This window comes from Mobula hypostoma, chromosome 26, assembly GCF_963921235.1.
Source record: "Mobula hypostoma chromosome 26, sMobHyp1.1, whole genome shotgun sequence".
In the NCBI taxonomy this organism is placed as follows: Eukaryota; Metazoa; Chordata; class Chondrichthyes; order Myliobatiformes; family Myliobatidae; genus Mobula; species Mobula hypostoma.
The window spans coordinates 36,026,885-36,043,425 of record NC_086122.1 but is presented as its reverse complement, the minus strand read 5'-3'; the positions used below and the strand labels follow the sequence as shown (position 1 = coordinate 36,043,425).

The 16,541-nt window shown below is 42.3% G+C and overlaps 1 long non-coding RNA gene across 4 annotated transcripts in view; it reads left to right on the top strand.

Moving 5' to 3' along the window:
• The window catches only part of LOC134338301 (uncharacterized), a 123,983-nt gene that overhangs the window by 88,054 nt on the left and 19,388 nt on the right, over positions 1 to 16,541 (top strand). For all 4 annotated transcript variants that reach the window (XR_010016200.1, XR_010016198.1, XR_010016197.1 and 1 more), the window contains one exon: positions 2,499 to 2,630. This is a non-coding gene — a long non-coding RNA (uncharacterized LOC134338301). The remainder of the gene's footprint in view (positions 1 to 2,498; positions 2,631 to 16,541) is intronic.

Here is a 16,541-nt window from a genome sequence, read left to right as displayed (position 1 = left end):
CAGGAACAGCTTCTTCCCCTCTGCCATCCGATTCCTAAATGGACTGAGCCCATGAACACGACCTCACTTTTCTTGATATAGCTTATTTCTGTTTTGCACTATTTTTGATCTATCTATTCAATATACATATATATATATATATATACTTACTACAATTGATTTACTTTTTTTTTCTTTCTATATTTATCAAGTATTGCATTGCACTGCTGCTGCTAAATTGACAAATTTCACCGACTCATACCGGCGATAATAAACCTGATTCTGATTCTGGTTCTGATCTTGCATCTCTTGAATGAAATGTAAGAACTTAGGTCCTGCTGCCCTCTCAGAGGGACATAAAAGATACCAGTACCATGTTGATGAGAATGCGATAATATCCCATAATTCTTCTCCACAGTGTTACTTTATTTATTTATTCATTCGTGGAATGGGTCTTTCCAGCCCAATGAACCGTGCCTCCCAGCAACGTTCAATTTATCTGTAGCCTAGTCATGGGACCATTTACCTACTGATCTATTAACCTACTGATCAGTACGTCTTTGACTGTGGGAGGAAATCCGGGCACCCAGAGAAACCCATGTGGTCACAGGGAAAAACACACAAACTCCTTACTGGCAGTGAGGGAATTGAAGGGGAGAAACTTACAGACAGTGCTGGGATTGAACTCTGAACTCTGAACTCTGACACCCCAAGCTGTAATAGCATCACACTCACCACTGCACTGCTGTGGTGCCCAGTTAGACACTTACTGGACATTACTCAAATTGATTCTGGTCATGGTCATATTGCTGGCAGTGGGAGTTTGCCTTGCAGTAACAGGCTGCCATTTTCCTGAGCTGTAATGTAGATTTGGATGTCTTGAAAAGGAATGTGACAGTTCATATAGAGATGCTCAGCCCTTGTTCTTTTTTTATTGTTTTCTCATCCTGTTTCTCTTTTTTTTCCTCTTTCTCTGTCTCTTTCTCTATATACACACACACACACACACACACACACAGAGTATGTTTCTACCTCTGTTTGTTTGCCTCTCCCCATCCCTGCGTATCTCCACATATTCCATCTCTTCGTCTGTCTCTTCCCTCTCTCTCAGTACTTCTCCTTGTATTTCTGGAAATAGTCGCTCACTCTCTGAGTCACCAGCTGCCTCTCTTTCCCTTTGTCTCACACTCTGCATCAGAACGAACTGTGCACTGATTGTGTGGATGCTCTGTCAGAGCTGGTTAAGGTGATGTGGCTGCAGTGATACCTGACCCAGCTTGCCTTGGCTTGCTTATGACTGCCATCTGTCGCAGAGTAGATCCAGTCCAGGATCCCTGTTGAGTGTGACTTCTTAAAACCAAAATGCCGTCCTCTGACGTAGACTCATCTTTCTCCACACAGAGTTTGAGAGGAGGCTAACTTTGTTTCAGCTGGCGAGGCCAACACCCCTGCCTCAGTCATTGAAGGTGGAAAAAAGTCTGCCTCCTCTGCAGGACGATGTGCAGAATTTGAAAAGCACTTGAGATCTGCGGATGCTGGAAATCCAGAGCAACACACACAAAATGCGGGTGGAACTTAGCAGGTCAGAATAAATAGTTGATGTTTCAGGCTGAGACCCTTCATTAGGATAAGAATTTCCAGCAAGTTGTGGCTGAAATTTATTGAAATAGAATGATTGTTGAAGATCACCCAGGATCCTTCACAAAAGTGTTGACAGTCAATTAAAACCATGACGGAATGCTGGAGCAGTCTTGATGGCCTAATTCTGCTCCTTTGTTTTATAATCTTGAAATGGACGCGAAGCTATAGGAGGAGAGAAGACCTAAGACTTGGTCAAAAAGATTGGGTCCTTAAGGGGGAAAGAACTAGAGAGAGAGATTTTGGGAGTTTGTATGAGATGGAGCCAAATAACAAAGGGTGATATCTCCTTTGGTTGTAGTCTTTAATAATATTCTGCATAGTTCCCCTCTTCATGTTGCTATGATCATTTCCTTCTCGTTACACTTTGCCAACATACCCTGGGTGCTGGTATAGATCCTGCTCCAAAGTCTCTCAAACTCAATGCTTCCAAAACAAGGTGCCACACCTCCCCAACCCATCCAATGGGAACTGTTCATTTTGCGTTAAAGATAATACAGCCTGAGGTAATGGAGGCTGTGTTCTAATGAGTGGTACAGTAGTGTAGTGATTAACACAATGCTTTATAATACAGACACCCCAAGTTCAATTCCCGTCAGGAGTTTGTGCATTCTCCCCCCGTGACTGTGTGGGATTCCTCCAGGTGCTCTGGTTTCCTCCCATAATCCAAAGGCGAACTGGTTGGTAGATTAATTGGTTGTTGTAAATTGCTCATCATTAGACCAGGATTAAATGGGGGGGGATTGCAGGGTGGTGTAGCTTGAAGGGCTGGAAAAGCCTATTTGGAGCTGCGAATCAATAAATATTTTGAACTCTCGAATATTTTGAGTCAGTTTCAGGTTTGTGTTTGTGAGTTATTTTGTGATTTTTTTTCTCTCAAGGTCTCCAGCTACAGTCTCTCTGCTTCGCAGGAATCACTGCACTGTAAAATCACAGCTGGGAGGGTGATGAAGAGGAGAGGAGAGAAATGTCGTTTGGGAGTCCTGGTCGTTTTCCCACACTGAACCAAAGCAGTAGGTGTCATCTGACCAAAGGTGAACCAGGTCCTCTCTTTAATCCACCTTCCTCATTGAGGAGATCTGGGTGATGCAAGAAATTAATCAAAGGGAAAGAAATGTGTGCATCTGTACGACACCTTTCATTAAATACCAAAAAGAGTTTTATAACCTGCGCAGTCACAACGTAGGTGCGAATATATAATGGATATGTTGGCGAATCAGTAATCAACTGCAATAATACTCCAGCAGATCTGAATCAGATCCCGTCACTCTCAGTAAAAGCAATGACAATATTAAGAATTTGATACTGTCATTAACCTATTCAGACTACCAATAAATGAGAGTGAGATGTCTTGCAGGAAACAAAGGAATTGTAGTTGTATAACAATTTTCAAGGGCTCAACAAAGTATTCTTGAAATACAATGAGTGCTGTAAAATAGAAAATATTGCAAGCGATTTGTGTCTGGGAAGCTCCCACAAGCAGCACAGCAAATATCTGTTTTTATCATGTTGACTGAAGGCATCAGATTCAGAATCAAGTTTATTATCACCGACAGATGCTGTGAAATTTGTTGTTTTGCAGGAGTACAGTACAATACATAAAAATCTGTACCTTACAATAAGATGTATGTATATATACTGTCCATCTATTTATATATAATATAAATAGCTATATTTATATATAGTAAACAAATAGAGCAAAAATGATCAGGTAGTGTTCATGGGTTGGTTCGTTATTTGTTTGGAAATCTGATGGCAGAGGGGAAGAAGTTATTCTGATTAAGTATTCAGAATCAGGTTTAATATCTCCAGAATAATGTTGTGAAATGTGTTGTCTTTGCAGCAGCAGAACAATGCAATACATAATAATGGAAAAAAATGTGAATTACTGTGTGTGTGTGTGTGTGTGTGTGTGTGTGTGTGTGTAATATTAGTTCAATTAAGCAAAAATAGAATTTAAAAAGTAGCAATTTAATGTCCATTCAGATATCGAATGGCAGAGGGGAAGAAGCTGTTCCTGAATCACTGAGTGTGTGTCTTCAGGCTCCTGTACCTCCTTCCTGATGGTAGCAATGAGAAGAGGGCATGTCCTGGGTGATGGGGGTCCATAATGATAGATGTCATCTTTTTGAGGCATCACCTTTTGAAGATGTCCTGGACACTACGGAGGCTGGTGGTCACGATGGAGCTGACTAAGTTTACTGCACTCTGCAGCTTATTTCGATCCTGTGCAGAAAGTGGTGGTGCCGGTCAGAATGCTCTCCATGGTACATTGATAGAAATTCGCAGGTGACTGGAACAGTAAGGATTGCTATACTACTGTTGTTTCCAGTACAGTAATTTTGTAGGATTTTCTATGTCAATCTGAGAAGGCAAATAGAGCCTTGCTTGCTTTAATGTCCGGCCCAAAAGATTGCAATGCCAACAAACACAGCTCTTGGTTTTAGAGCAGAGTGTGTGTAATGCTTTATGTGCCCTAGTGCTGAGAATGGGAACTGACTCCCTGCCTCTGGTCTCCGAAGCAAGGCAACCACAGACTACATAACTGCCATCTAATTCCTCTTTCCTGTCTCCAACGAAATCCTTTAGCCGTGAAACAGTTAATGCAACCATTGTTTCATCGAGCCTGCTTTCATAGTGAATAAAAGGTTTGATTTATGCGAAGAAATTTACAGTTCCGTTGGGACATTAATCTATAATACATTATGATGAAATCAGTCCCAGCTCCTGAATCTAGCCTTGGCTCTGCTGTTAGGCCCTTGTTGGGCTGGAGCTAATTAACTGGGACACCTTATCAGCTCCGACACACACCGTACATAGAGAATGGGAATTAACTCCTGCCTCTGATAAGCCATTGTTTGAGCCCAAAGGAAAGCCAGCTATCTATTCAGCCTTTCCGAAATGCTGAGGAGTGCAGCTCTCTGATCGGTGAGAACATTCATTTCTGTAAAGAGGCAACCACCAGTTTGGGTGTCATTAATTTTGGGGGGAAAATTGTTGGAGTTCTCTATTTTCTTTCTTGTTCCATTCTAATCAGCTGTTCCCATGACTTCTATTTTTTTCCCTCTCTTTAATTCTGCATAATTCTCTTAAATGCGGCAGTGGACCAACTTCCCAAATCCCCGAGCATTTGGTTCAAAGAAAGACAAAATAAACTCGTACTGCTTTTCAAGATACCCCAGGGGCATTTACAGCCCATAACTTGCATGTGTTTTTAAAATCATAACGGTGGATGTAATGTAGGAACAGTGGCAGCCAGTCTATACGTGAGAAGTTTCCACAAACAGCAATGTGATAAACATAGAACATATAACAGTACAACACAGTACAGGCCCTTTGGCCCACAATGTCATGCTGACCCATATTAATCACTTTATTATTCTAACCCATGCCTTCCGCACTGCCCATAACCTTCGTTTTTCTTCATCAATATGCCTATCTTAAATGTTCCTAATGTATCAGCCTCAATCTCCAACCCTGGTGGTGGGTTCCATGCATCTACCACTCATTGTATAAAGAAAAAATCTCCCCCTGACACAGGGGCTCCCGACCTTCTTTATGGCATGGACCAGTGCAATTAAGCAAGGACCCCAGTTTGGGAACCCCTACTCCTCTCCTAAACTTTTCTCCATCCACCTTAAACAATGCCCTCTGGTATTGGCCATTGTCACCCTGGGAAAAAGACGTTGGCTGCCCAGTCTATCTCTGCCTCGCTTAATCTTTTACACCTCTATGAAGTTGCCTCTTATCCTCCTTTGCTCCAAAGAGAAAGGACTTAACTCGCTCAACCTTTCCTCAAAAGATCAAAAAAAAAGCCTTATAAATATCCATATAATTTGTTTCTGTAATGTTGATGAAGGAATGATATTGGCTAGAGCACCAGGGTGAATGCCCTTACTCTTTGTCAGTATAATGCTATGTGATGGTTACCTGAGAGAGCAGATGGTTTCATGTTCCACCCAAAGGACAACACCCCTGACAGTGCAGCTCTCCCTCTGTAATGCACTGGGTGTGCCAACCTGGACTATGTTTGTCGAAATACCTTGAACCCATGGTCTTCTCTTAGCTGTGCGTACTATGAAGATGCTAACTGCTTACAGATTGACATCTCCATTTGTATTTTGTATGTGGCTGGTCACCTAAACAGGCAGACTAGATGAGTTCTATTTCAAGGGAAACTATCACAGCAATCCAGCAGTATTCCAGCCACTAAAGAAACCCTTCAGTTATGAATCACTGATTTGATCTTATCTGCACAATGACATGAGCACATTGATCCTGTGTGTACCTAGACTGGAATGCACAGGCCAGCACTCTTGTGTTTGATTATATACATGCTTAAGCTCACAGTTATGTGCTGCCAGGCCACAGGCACACAGAAAAACCATGCACATAAAAATTTGAACACATGCTTTTGTATGTATAGACACGTAGGAATGCTCCATGTGCACAGGCACACACCCAATGGGTACATGATCGTAAAAGTCGGAGTACACATGCACATATGCAAGTGCACGAAAATGTACACACACTCACTCTCTGAGAGTAGTATGTGTTCCTAATTTGTTTTGCCACCGCTACCTAACCCAATGTCTTGTTAGGGTATATAGCAAATATTAACTTCACCAGTAACCAAACTTCAGACATAAATATGGATTGTAGATTGAATTTAAAATGCAGCCCTGAACAGTAGTTTTCCTGGAACTGTGGACTGGAATTGACTGCAAACCAGACAATGCTGATTAGCGTTAATTTTGTGTGTCTGGAGTGTGGGTGTGAAGAAGGAGGTGTGTGAAAATTATATGTAATTCAAAGGAAGCATTGTAGGTACATTGTAATGATAGAATCGTCCTGCTGCTACCTTTAATCTTTAGCATTTATGTAATATTGCTTTGAGAGGCCTCTTCCTCCAACAGTGTCTCAATTTGATCCACGCTGCTCGTTTTTGTTGAGTAAAACAATTCTATTTGCACTATCTCTCCGGTGACTATATCCAGTGTCTCTCCCGTGACTTTGTTCATGTTATAACCGTCTCATTTTCTGCAAAAGAAATCAGCTCATTGAGTCTGGATCTTCTGGTCTCACTACCATGCTGCACTGTGCATTTACAAACCATGTTGTTGAGCTAAAAGAGTACAGTTTATTTGAAGAGATAGAATGATCCTGCTATCATTATTATGAGGAACAATTTCTCTACAAAGTAAATAGAAATGATGTCTTTCTCTGTTTACATTCCTTGCTGGGAAATGAAAAAAGTCTCTGGCAGATTATGTTCATTCTCTTTGGTGCTTCAATTCTAGTGGCCATCTGGTAAATCATAAAAATTATGGAGGACTCCCACGATGGGGGAGAAATATTGAATTCAACTGATCCTTACAGATGTGGAAGCACCATATGTTCCATCTTCCAACTCTCCTTAACATCTTAACCTTCTCCTCCCTTCGCTGTTGTGCTGTTTCTGAATTCTCCTTAAATGTATCTCTGCTCTTCTCAACCAGATAACATGATGACGAGGTCCACATTTCACGCTACTCTGGGTAAAGAGGTTTGTTTTGAAATCCCTGTTGCATTCACTAGTGACTGTTTCAAGTTTAGCTTAGCTTTGGTTTGGTTTAGATGCTACCGCAAGTAGAATGGAATAGAATAAAAAGGAAGTTTATTGTCATTGCTCAAGACAATGAGATTGGGGTGCAACTCCAGTCTGGAGAAAACAGACATTTACAAAGCATGTGTTAATTTAATTTATAAAAAGTAAATACCCATATTTATGTGCAAGTGACTTTGATGGTCCATCACACCCAAAGGCCATTGGCAAACTGGGATGTAGCATTATTCAGCTCTTAATAACCTCATTATTCTCAGGAAGAAGCTGTTTTTCAGTCTTACTGTCTTGACTAAGGTCTGTTAAAGTTACAGTCTGTCCCAAGCCTTGTGGCCCATCAGGCCGGTGCTTATGCCAGTTTCTGTGGCGTGAAGCGACTGAGAGTACGAGACTCCCCTCCAGATAGGACGCCAGTCTATTGCGAGGTTAACCCCCAGCATTTGCCAGTACCCACTTTCAGCTGGGTGGACTGGAGCAGTGTGGGGTTAAGTTCCTTGCTCAAAGACACAACACGCTGCCTTGGCTGAGACTCGAACCCATGACCTTCAGATCGTGAGCCCAATGCCCTAACCACTTGGCCATGTGCCACACCCTACCAGATGGAAGGAGATTGAATAGACAATGTCTGGGATGGAATGGGTCTTTAATGATGTTACAAACGTGCTATAGGCATCCAGAGTTGTAGGTTGTCTCCAGGACCAGTAGTTGAGTCCCTGATGATGATGTGCTGAGCCATTGGAGTGCTTTGTAATCTGTCTTGCTAGAGCTAGAGTTCTGTATGTTAGAACGCTCCCTATCGCCCAACAATAAGAGTTGGCCAGCAGCGTTTGGGGCAGATTAACTCTCCTTAAGCACCTCAGATAGTATAGTTGCTGTTGTGCCTTCTCTACCATCAAGCTTGTGTTGATGGGACTAACAGAGCTTCTCAGTAGTGTTCATCCCTGAAAACTTGAAACCGGAGACCCGTTTATGAATAGTGGGGCTTGTTCAGGATCTCTTGCCTGCCTGAAGTCAATTATTATTTCGTTTGTCTTCTTGATGTTGAGTGATAGGTTGTGGAAACTGTGGACATTTTAATCACCTCCCTCTATATACAGATTTATTATTGTTCGCGATTAGGCTAATCACTGCTGTGTCATCTGCAAATTGGACGATGTTTATTCCCCCATATCTTTGTACATTTTAAAGGCTTATTTCACACCTCTTAGTTCTTCTTTTTGCTTATAGTTAATTCGTCTAAAAATTACTACTTGTGTTTTTTTCCCCATTTTTTCCAATGCTACACATTTCCTTTTTGTAAATTGAAAGCCATTCAGTGCATGGTACTCCATGTCTAATATGGTCTAAACATTCAAATTTGACAAATCTGTCACACTGGGAATGGACCCCTTGAATGACTTTATGCTTGTTTGAAGCCAAGGGGTTAATTCACGTGCCAACAGACTGCTAACCTTTGGCTGTAAAGACACTACTCTTCACTAAAATGAGCAACGTCCAAGTTCAACTTTATTGTCCACCAACAGTACGCATGTATACTGCCAAATAAGACAATATTCCTCCAGACCAAGGTGCACAACACAGCACATATAACTCACACACACAGCACATAAAATAATATCACCTCATCATTCAATGTGCATATAAATAATTGACACTATGTTCCAATAAAACTAAATTTGTTTGGAGCATATAAATTTCACAAATGATTTGTTTTATGAGGATCAAGTTAAAATGGTCAGGATAAATGGTGATGGCTTACTACATCCTGAGAATTGACTTAAAAATGAATCTAGGCTATTTAATTTCAAATAAAGGATTGTAGAAGTTTGGAACTTGCAACCAATGAAAAGGATCAGGTGCCACCCCAATTACAAGCTTTCATTTTGAGATGGCCTCCAAGAGGACGACGCCTTGTCATGGTTTGGAGGCTTGTGAGCCTCAATGACCCAGAGAGCTTTGTTGGCTGGAGTCAGGGCTTAATGGTTTGTCTCTTGGCAGGGTCATCCATGCCAAACAGGTTGAAGGGTCGAGGCCAGACTGAGAGTGGTCCACCGGTCCTCCAGGTTCAGTGCTAGCAGCTCAGGGCTAACAATCCTGACTGGTCATGCAAAGCTGTTAGGGAAACAACAATGAAGAATCCTTCTACATCTGAGTGTGACGGTATTCCTGAGTCTCCACCCAGTACTTGCATGGCTTACAGTAATGAAAATCGAGAAAATGCTATTGACATGATGAAGGAAACCCTGATCACCACCAGAGACGGAGGACCTTCTTTGCTGCCCTAAACGCCAGTGGTGTAATGGGCAGTGAGTAAATATTTTGAGGTGGAGAGTATGTTTCATTCATTTGTTCTACAGAAGTGAGTGTTGCTGGAAATGCTGGAACTTAATGCCCATCCTATCATCACTTGAACTAGAGGGATGGTGAACCTGAAGTCAGATATAGGCCATACCAGCTAAGAATGGCAGATTTTTATCCATGAGAAACATTCTGAAGCAACCAAGAAGTTCTGTGGGCCTTGTTACGGAGATTATATTTTATTAAAGTTCTAGTCCTACTTAGTTAATTGGATTTAAATTCTCTAGATGCCTGGTGGGACTCAAACTGCTGTCCCGGGATCAATATCCAAGTCACTGCTTGCTTGTATAACCAATGTGCTACCTGGTATATAAGGGAATATGAAGATTAGATTAGAAAGGAATTTGAGACACACAGTCCCTCCCTGCATGTGGTCACAGGGAGAATATGCATCTGAGGTTAGGAATGGATCTACTGTGCCTATAAAAAGTATTCACCACCCCTGCCTCAGAAGTTTTCATGTTTTATTATTTTACAGTCCAGAAAGCTAAGTTAAATTCACAGTGATTCAACATTGTAAAACAATAAAACATGAATACTTCCAGGGGGTGGGGGGTGAATACCTTTTATAGGCACTGTAGATCTGACATAGTTTCAATGAATAGAAACATAACCACCGTGCGCATTTGCCTATCTTTGTATTTCAAATTTCAAAGTACATTTATTATCAAAGTATATATGCATTATACAACCTTGAGGTTCATCACCTTACAGGCAGCCCCAAGCAAAAACACCCCAAAAGAACCCATTTAAAAAAAAATCAAACACCCAATGTGCAGAAAGAAAAGAAATAAAAAACTATGTGAGGAACAAAAACAAGCAAACTGCGCCCGGAATGAAAGTGAGTCTGCAGGCACAAAGCCAGGCATCTCTGCAGTCAGAGCAGGCCGCAGCCTCCGTTCAGTGCAGAGAAAATGAGAAATATATATTTCCTGAAACCGCATGCCCTGTGTTGAGGAATAACCAGAGTATTTTCTAATATTTTATCACTATTTCTGCTCCTTTATTTTGATGTTCTGATTTATAATACCCAGATTGGCTTTGGTCTTTATTCTTCTTTTTGTGCCCAGACTTTTGGTAAGCGGACATATTATATCTATTCCTGTCACTCTTAACCTTCAGTGTTTTCTGAAGGAGTTTACATTTAATGGGCTACATTTATTTACTCCCAAAGACAGGAAGTGCTTATTAATTGTGTTTGAACCTCCCAGTCTACAGCTGCCATCTTGCAATGATTTCAGCAATTAAAAGCTTGCTCCCGATTGAAACTTGATAAAGTTCTTTGTTTAGCAAAACGTATCAACTTCTGTCAGCTTTCAATGACAGGTTCATGTAGTGCCTCTACTAACGGAGGCGCCACGGTAGTGTCGCAGTTAGCGTGATGCTGTTACAGCTCAGGGCACTGGAGTTTAGAGTTCAATTCCAATGTCATCTGTCAGGAGTTTGTATGTCCTCCCCATGGAATGTGTGGGGTTTCCTCCGGATGCTCCTGGGGTACCGGTTGGTAGGGTAATTGGTTGTTGTAACTAGAGGCATATGGATCATCTATAGGCAGAATATGCGCCATGTAGCGTAGCGGTTAGCGTGGTGCTGTTACAGCTCAGGGCGTTGGAGTTTGGAGTTCATCTCCAACGTCATCTATAAGGAGCCTGTACGCCCTCCCCCGTGGAAAGCGTGGGTTATCTCTGGGTGCTCCAGTTTCCTCCCACCGGCTAATGATGTACTGGTTAGTAGGTTAACTGGTCATTGTAAATTGTCCCGTGATTAGGCTAGGATTAAATTGGGGGTTGGCGGGATGGCAGGCTCGAAGGTGCGGAAGGGCTTATTCTGCGCCGTATCTCCAAATAAATAAATACAAATCAGTAAATAAAAGGAAACCAGCTGTGGTGTGGACACAATGCAAGGGCTTGGTTGCAGCCTGAGTGATGAATTTGCTTCTTTTGTTAGCACAGTGAGCCCTGCTGTTCATTCTGACTCTTCGGTGTAAATCAGGCTCCTGCTTCCTAACTGGAACTCACAGAATTAAAATTGCATTTGAACTTTAATTCCAAAATCCATTCAAGTGCATTCACAGATTTTTTTTCTTGCTGCAATGTCTCAAGCAAGTACAGAGACATAAAGCAATAAATCTGGCTCTAGGATGCAGTTTGTCATTACAGAGATGGTTCTAAAGCCTTGAGAGATTTTGTAAACCATCACCTTTAAATTTCACATACATAATGGTATACTCTCTACACCTATCCAAATTTACAGTGCAGTGTAAAAGTCTTAGGCACATATAGCTAAGGTGCCCAAGACTTTTTACACAGTACTTTAGTAATTTTATGTACTGCACTGTACTGCTGCCACAAAAAAAAGCAAATTCCACGACATATTTGAGTGATGATAAATCTGATTCTGATACGGGTCTCTATTGTGGACTGGGAATGGGAATGGGGCAGGAAGAGGGGAATCATAGTAGCAAAAAGGGAAAGGAGAGAGGAGGGAGCGGGAGGTATCAGAGACACATTCTGCAATGATCAATAAACCAATTGTTTGGAATCAAATGGCCCTGCCTGGTGTCTCAAAGCTGGGTGTGTCTGCCCCTGAACCGCCCGATACTCCTTTTCTGCCACCTGTCCCACACCCCTCCCGTGGTGCTCCACCCTCACCATTCCCAACATCCTCGCTCTCACCAGATTTACCATCTCACTCTCTGCTGCACATTGACAAATACAGTCCTGTGCAAAAGTCTTAGGCACCGACGCTATTTACATGTTCCTAAGACTTTTGCACAGTACAGTCCATCTAGGTTATTCGTAAAGAAATATCCACAGTTACCTGATATATAGGAGGTGCAGAATGAGAATGGGCCATTTGGCACAGTTGGCCTGTCCTGCTTTTAATGCTCAAGCTGCTACCTATTCCTCTTTATTTAACTTCCCTCCAAATAATAACCCAGATTCCCCTTAAATGCCGAAAAGCCATTTTCCTTTATTACTCTATGTGTCAGAGAGTTCCACATTGTAACTGCTCTCTACTGAATTCAAAACTAGATTTATGGCTCTTAGTTTTGAACCTGTTTCACGTCCAAATGATCAGCTATTTGTTAATCTTAAGGCCCTCTCTTCACAATTTATTTTCTTGAAACAGAGAGCCACAGTATTTTGATGGTTGTAAGTTCAAGCACTGTAATGGTGTAAAACGCCGAGAGGGGTCAGTATTGCCAAACCAATGATGCACTAATACTGAGGTGAGTTTCAGAGTTGCAGAATTGAAAAATGGATACGTTTTATTAATCTTATATTAAATCTTGGTTAAATCTTTGTCTGTATGTTACTGGATTATTATCGGTAGATATGCCAGAATCTCATGAGAGACAGCAGGTTCCAGGCCCCAGGACATATTGAAGCTGCAGAACCTGATGTTTGGGCAATGATTTAAGTGCAGTCTAGATTGAAAAAGGTCAGGTTGTCAGGGCCGAGGCGAAGGATGGGCTGGTTCAGCTTGCTGTTCCACTTCCCCGTGCACTGAACTAAAGGACTGCGGACGGACTTCCTCTGTGGACCTCAGTTCAGAATGCTATTTGCTTGCAGTTATTGTTTGCATGATTTGTTTCATTTTCCTCTGCACATTGGGTGCTTGACGGTCTTGTATGTTTTCAATGGGTTCTTTTGGGTTTCTTGTTTTGTGGCTGCCTGTAAGGAGACAAATCTCAAGATTTCATAATGCATACATACTTTGATAATAAATGTACTTTGAACTTTGAGTAGGTGGGGATTTTAAATTTAATTTATTAAATAATTCTGGAAGAAAAAGACTAAAATCTGTAAAATTGCCAGATTGACATAAAAGTCCATCTGCTTCAGTGATAACCTTCAAGATAGGAGAACTGCCTTCCATTCCTGGGCTCACCTGTAAGTGACAACTGATTCACCAAGCTCTTAAATGTCTTCTCAGTTCACGGGCAATTGGAAATAGGCACTTGGAGCTGCCCTTGGTCACACCATTGCTTTCCTGGGACAGTAGATTATCCAAGGTAATTCAGGGTAGTGAAACTAGCTTGAGGGGCATTATGACTTTCTCTGACATCAATTCTTATAGAGTCTAGTCATTCTGTTGGTTTGTTTATTATTTAGGGATACAGTGTGAGATAGGCCCTTCTGACCCTTCAAGCCATGCTACCCAGCAATCTCCACACTTAACCCTAACCTAATCATGGCACAATTTACAATGACCAACTAACCTACCAACTAGTGAGTCTGTGGACTGTTGGGGGGGAAACCGGAGCACCCGGAGGAAACCCACGCAATCCACGGGGAGGACGAGATGATGTCGGAATCCAGTGCCCCTGAGCTGTAATAGCGCCACGCTGACTGCTACACTACCACGTGCTCTGCTTTGGGCTATTGTGTCATCTTAGATTAGATTAAAGATTAGCTGTATTTGTTACATGTACACTGAAACAACAACACATACAGTGAAATGAGTTCTTTGCTCCTATGGCCAACGCAGTTGAGCATGTGCTGGGGGCAGCCTGCAAACGTCACTATACTTCCAGCACTAACACAGCATGCCCACAACTTATTCCGCCTCAGCCACAGGTCTTTGAGATGTGGGAGGAAACTGTAGCACCCAGAGGAAACCCACATGGCCATGACAGAGCCGGGAAGATGCTCTGTCTTTTAAATGTTACTGGGTTGTAACCACCCATTAACACTAAGGTACACACATAACGTTCTAAGCTGTTTCATAAAAGAGATGCAAATGTAGGGTATGTTGAATTTGGAGACAAGAGTAAGGAATGAATCATGATTAATACTTAGGGAGTTCCAACTGGTGTCCAGAGCGAATGGTACCTCTCAATCAACATATTGTCCTTGATGGTAGACGCTGCTTTCCTGCGACAGCACTCCGTGTAGACGTGCTCAATGGTGGGGGAACGGGCTTTACCCGTGATGGACTGGGCTACATCCACTACTTGTGTATTGTTATTAACAGAAAGGTGACACGTGCCACTTGGCTGCTGTATTCCCCAAATCAGAATCAGAATCAGGTTTATTATCACCGGCATGTGACGTGAAATTTGTTAACTTAGCAGCAGCAGTTCAATGCAATACATAATCTAGCAGAGAGAAAAAAATAAAAAAAAAACAATAAATAAACAAGTAAATCAAATACATATATTGAATAGATTTTTTAAAAGTCCAAAAACAGAAATGCTGTATATTTTTAAAAAAGTGAGGTAGTGTCCAAAGATTCAATATCCATTTAGGAATCGGATGGCGGAGGGGAAGAAGCTGTTCCTGAATCGCTGAGTGTGTGCCTTCAGGCTTCTGTACCTCCTACCTGATGGTAACAGTGAGAAAAGGGCATGCCCTGGGTGCTGGATGTCCTTAATATGGACACTGCTTTTCTGAGACACCGCTCCCTAAAGATGTCCTGGGTACTTTGTAGACTAGTGCCCAAGATGGAGCTGACTAGATTTACAACCTTCTGCAGCTTCTTTTGGTCCTGTGCAGTAGTCCCTCCATACCAGACAGTAATGCAGCCTGTCAGAAAGCTCTTCACAGTACAACCATAGAAGTTTTTGAGTGTATTTGTTGACATGCCAACTCTCTTCAAACTCCTAATAAAGTATAGCCGCTGTCTTGCCTTCTTTATAACTGCATCGATATGTTGGGACCAGGTTAGATCCTCAGAGATCTTGACACCCAGGAACTTGAAGCTGCTCACTCTCTCCACTTCTGATCCCTCTATGAGGGTTGGTATGTGTTCCTTCGTCTTACCCTTCCTGAAGTCCACAATCAGCTCTTTCATCTTACTGACATTGAGTGCCAGGTTGTTGCTGTGGCACCACTTCACTAGTTGGCATATCTCACTCCTGTACGCCCTCTCGATACCACCTGAGATTCTACCAACAATGGTTGTATTGTCATCAAATTTATAGGTGGTATTTGAGCTATGCCTAGCCACACAGGCATGTGTTTATAGAGAGTAGAGCAGTGGGCTAAGCACACATCCCTGAGGTGCGCCAGTGTTGATTGTCAGCGAGGAGGATATGTTATTACCAATCCGCACAGATCGTGGTCTTCTGGTTAGGAAGTCAAGGATCCAATTGCAGAGGGAGGTACAGAGGCCCAGGTTCTGCAACTTCTCAATCAGAATTGTGGGAATGATGGTATTAAATGCTGAGCTATATTCGATGAACAGCATCCAGCATGTTTGTGTTGTCCAGGTGGTCTAAAGCCGTGTGGAGAGCCATTGAGATTACATCTGCCGTTGACCTATTATGCCGATAGGCAAATTGCAATGGGTCCAGGTCCTTGCTGCGGCAGGAGTTCAGTCTAGTCACAACCAACTTCTCAAAGCATTTCATCACTGTCGATGTGAGTACTACCGGGTTATAGTCATTAAGGCAGCTCACATTATTCTTATTTGGCTCTGTTATAATTGTTACCATTTTGAAGCAAGTGGGAACTTCCACCCGTAGCAGTGAGAGGTTGAAAATGTCCTTGAATATTCCCGCTAATTGGTTGGCACAGGTTTTCAGAGCCTTACCAGGTACTCCATCGGGACCTTCCGCCTTGTGAGGGTTCACTCTCTTTAAAGACAGCCTAACATCGGCCTCTGAGACAGAGATCACAGGGTCATCAGGTGCAACAGGGATCATCACAGCTGTAGTTGTGTTCTCCCTTTCAAAGCGTGCATAGAAGGCATTGAGTTCATCTGGTAGTGAAGCATCACTGCCATTCATGCTATTGGGTTTCACTTTGTAGGAAATAATGTCTTGCAAACCCTGCCAGAGTTGCCGTGCATCTGATGTTGCCTCCAACCCCATTTGAAATAGTCTTTCCCCCCTTGAAATAGCCTTCCGCAAATCATACCTGGTTTTCTGGTACAGGCCTGGGTTGCCAGATTTGAACGCCGTGGATCTAACCATCAGCACAGCTGCTTCATCTACAGCTTTTGGTTTGGGAATGTA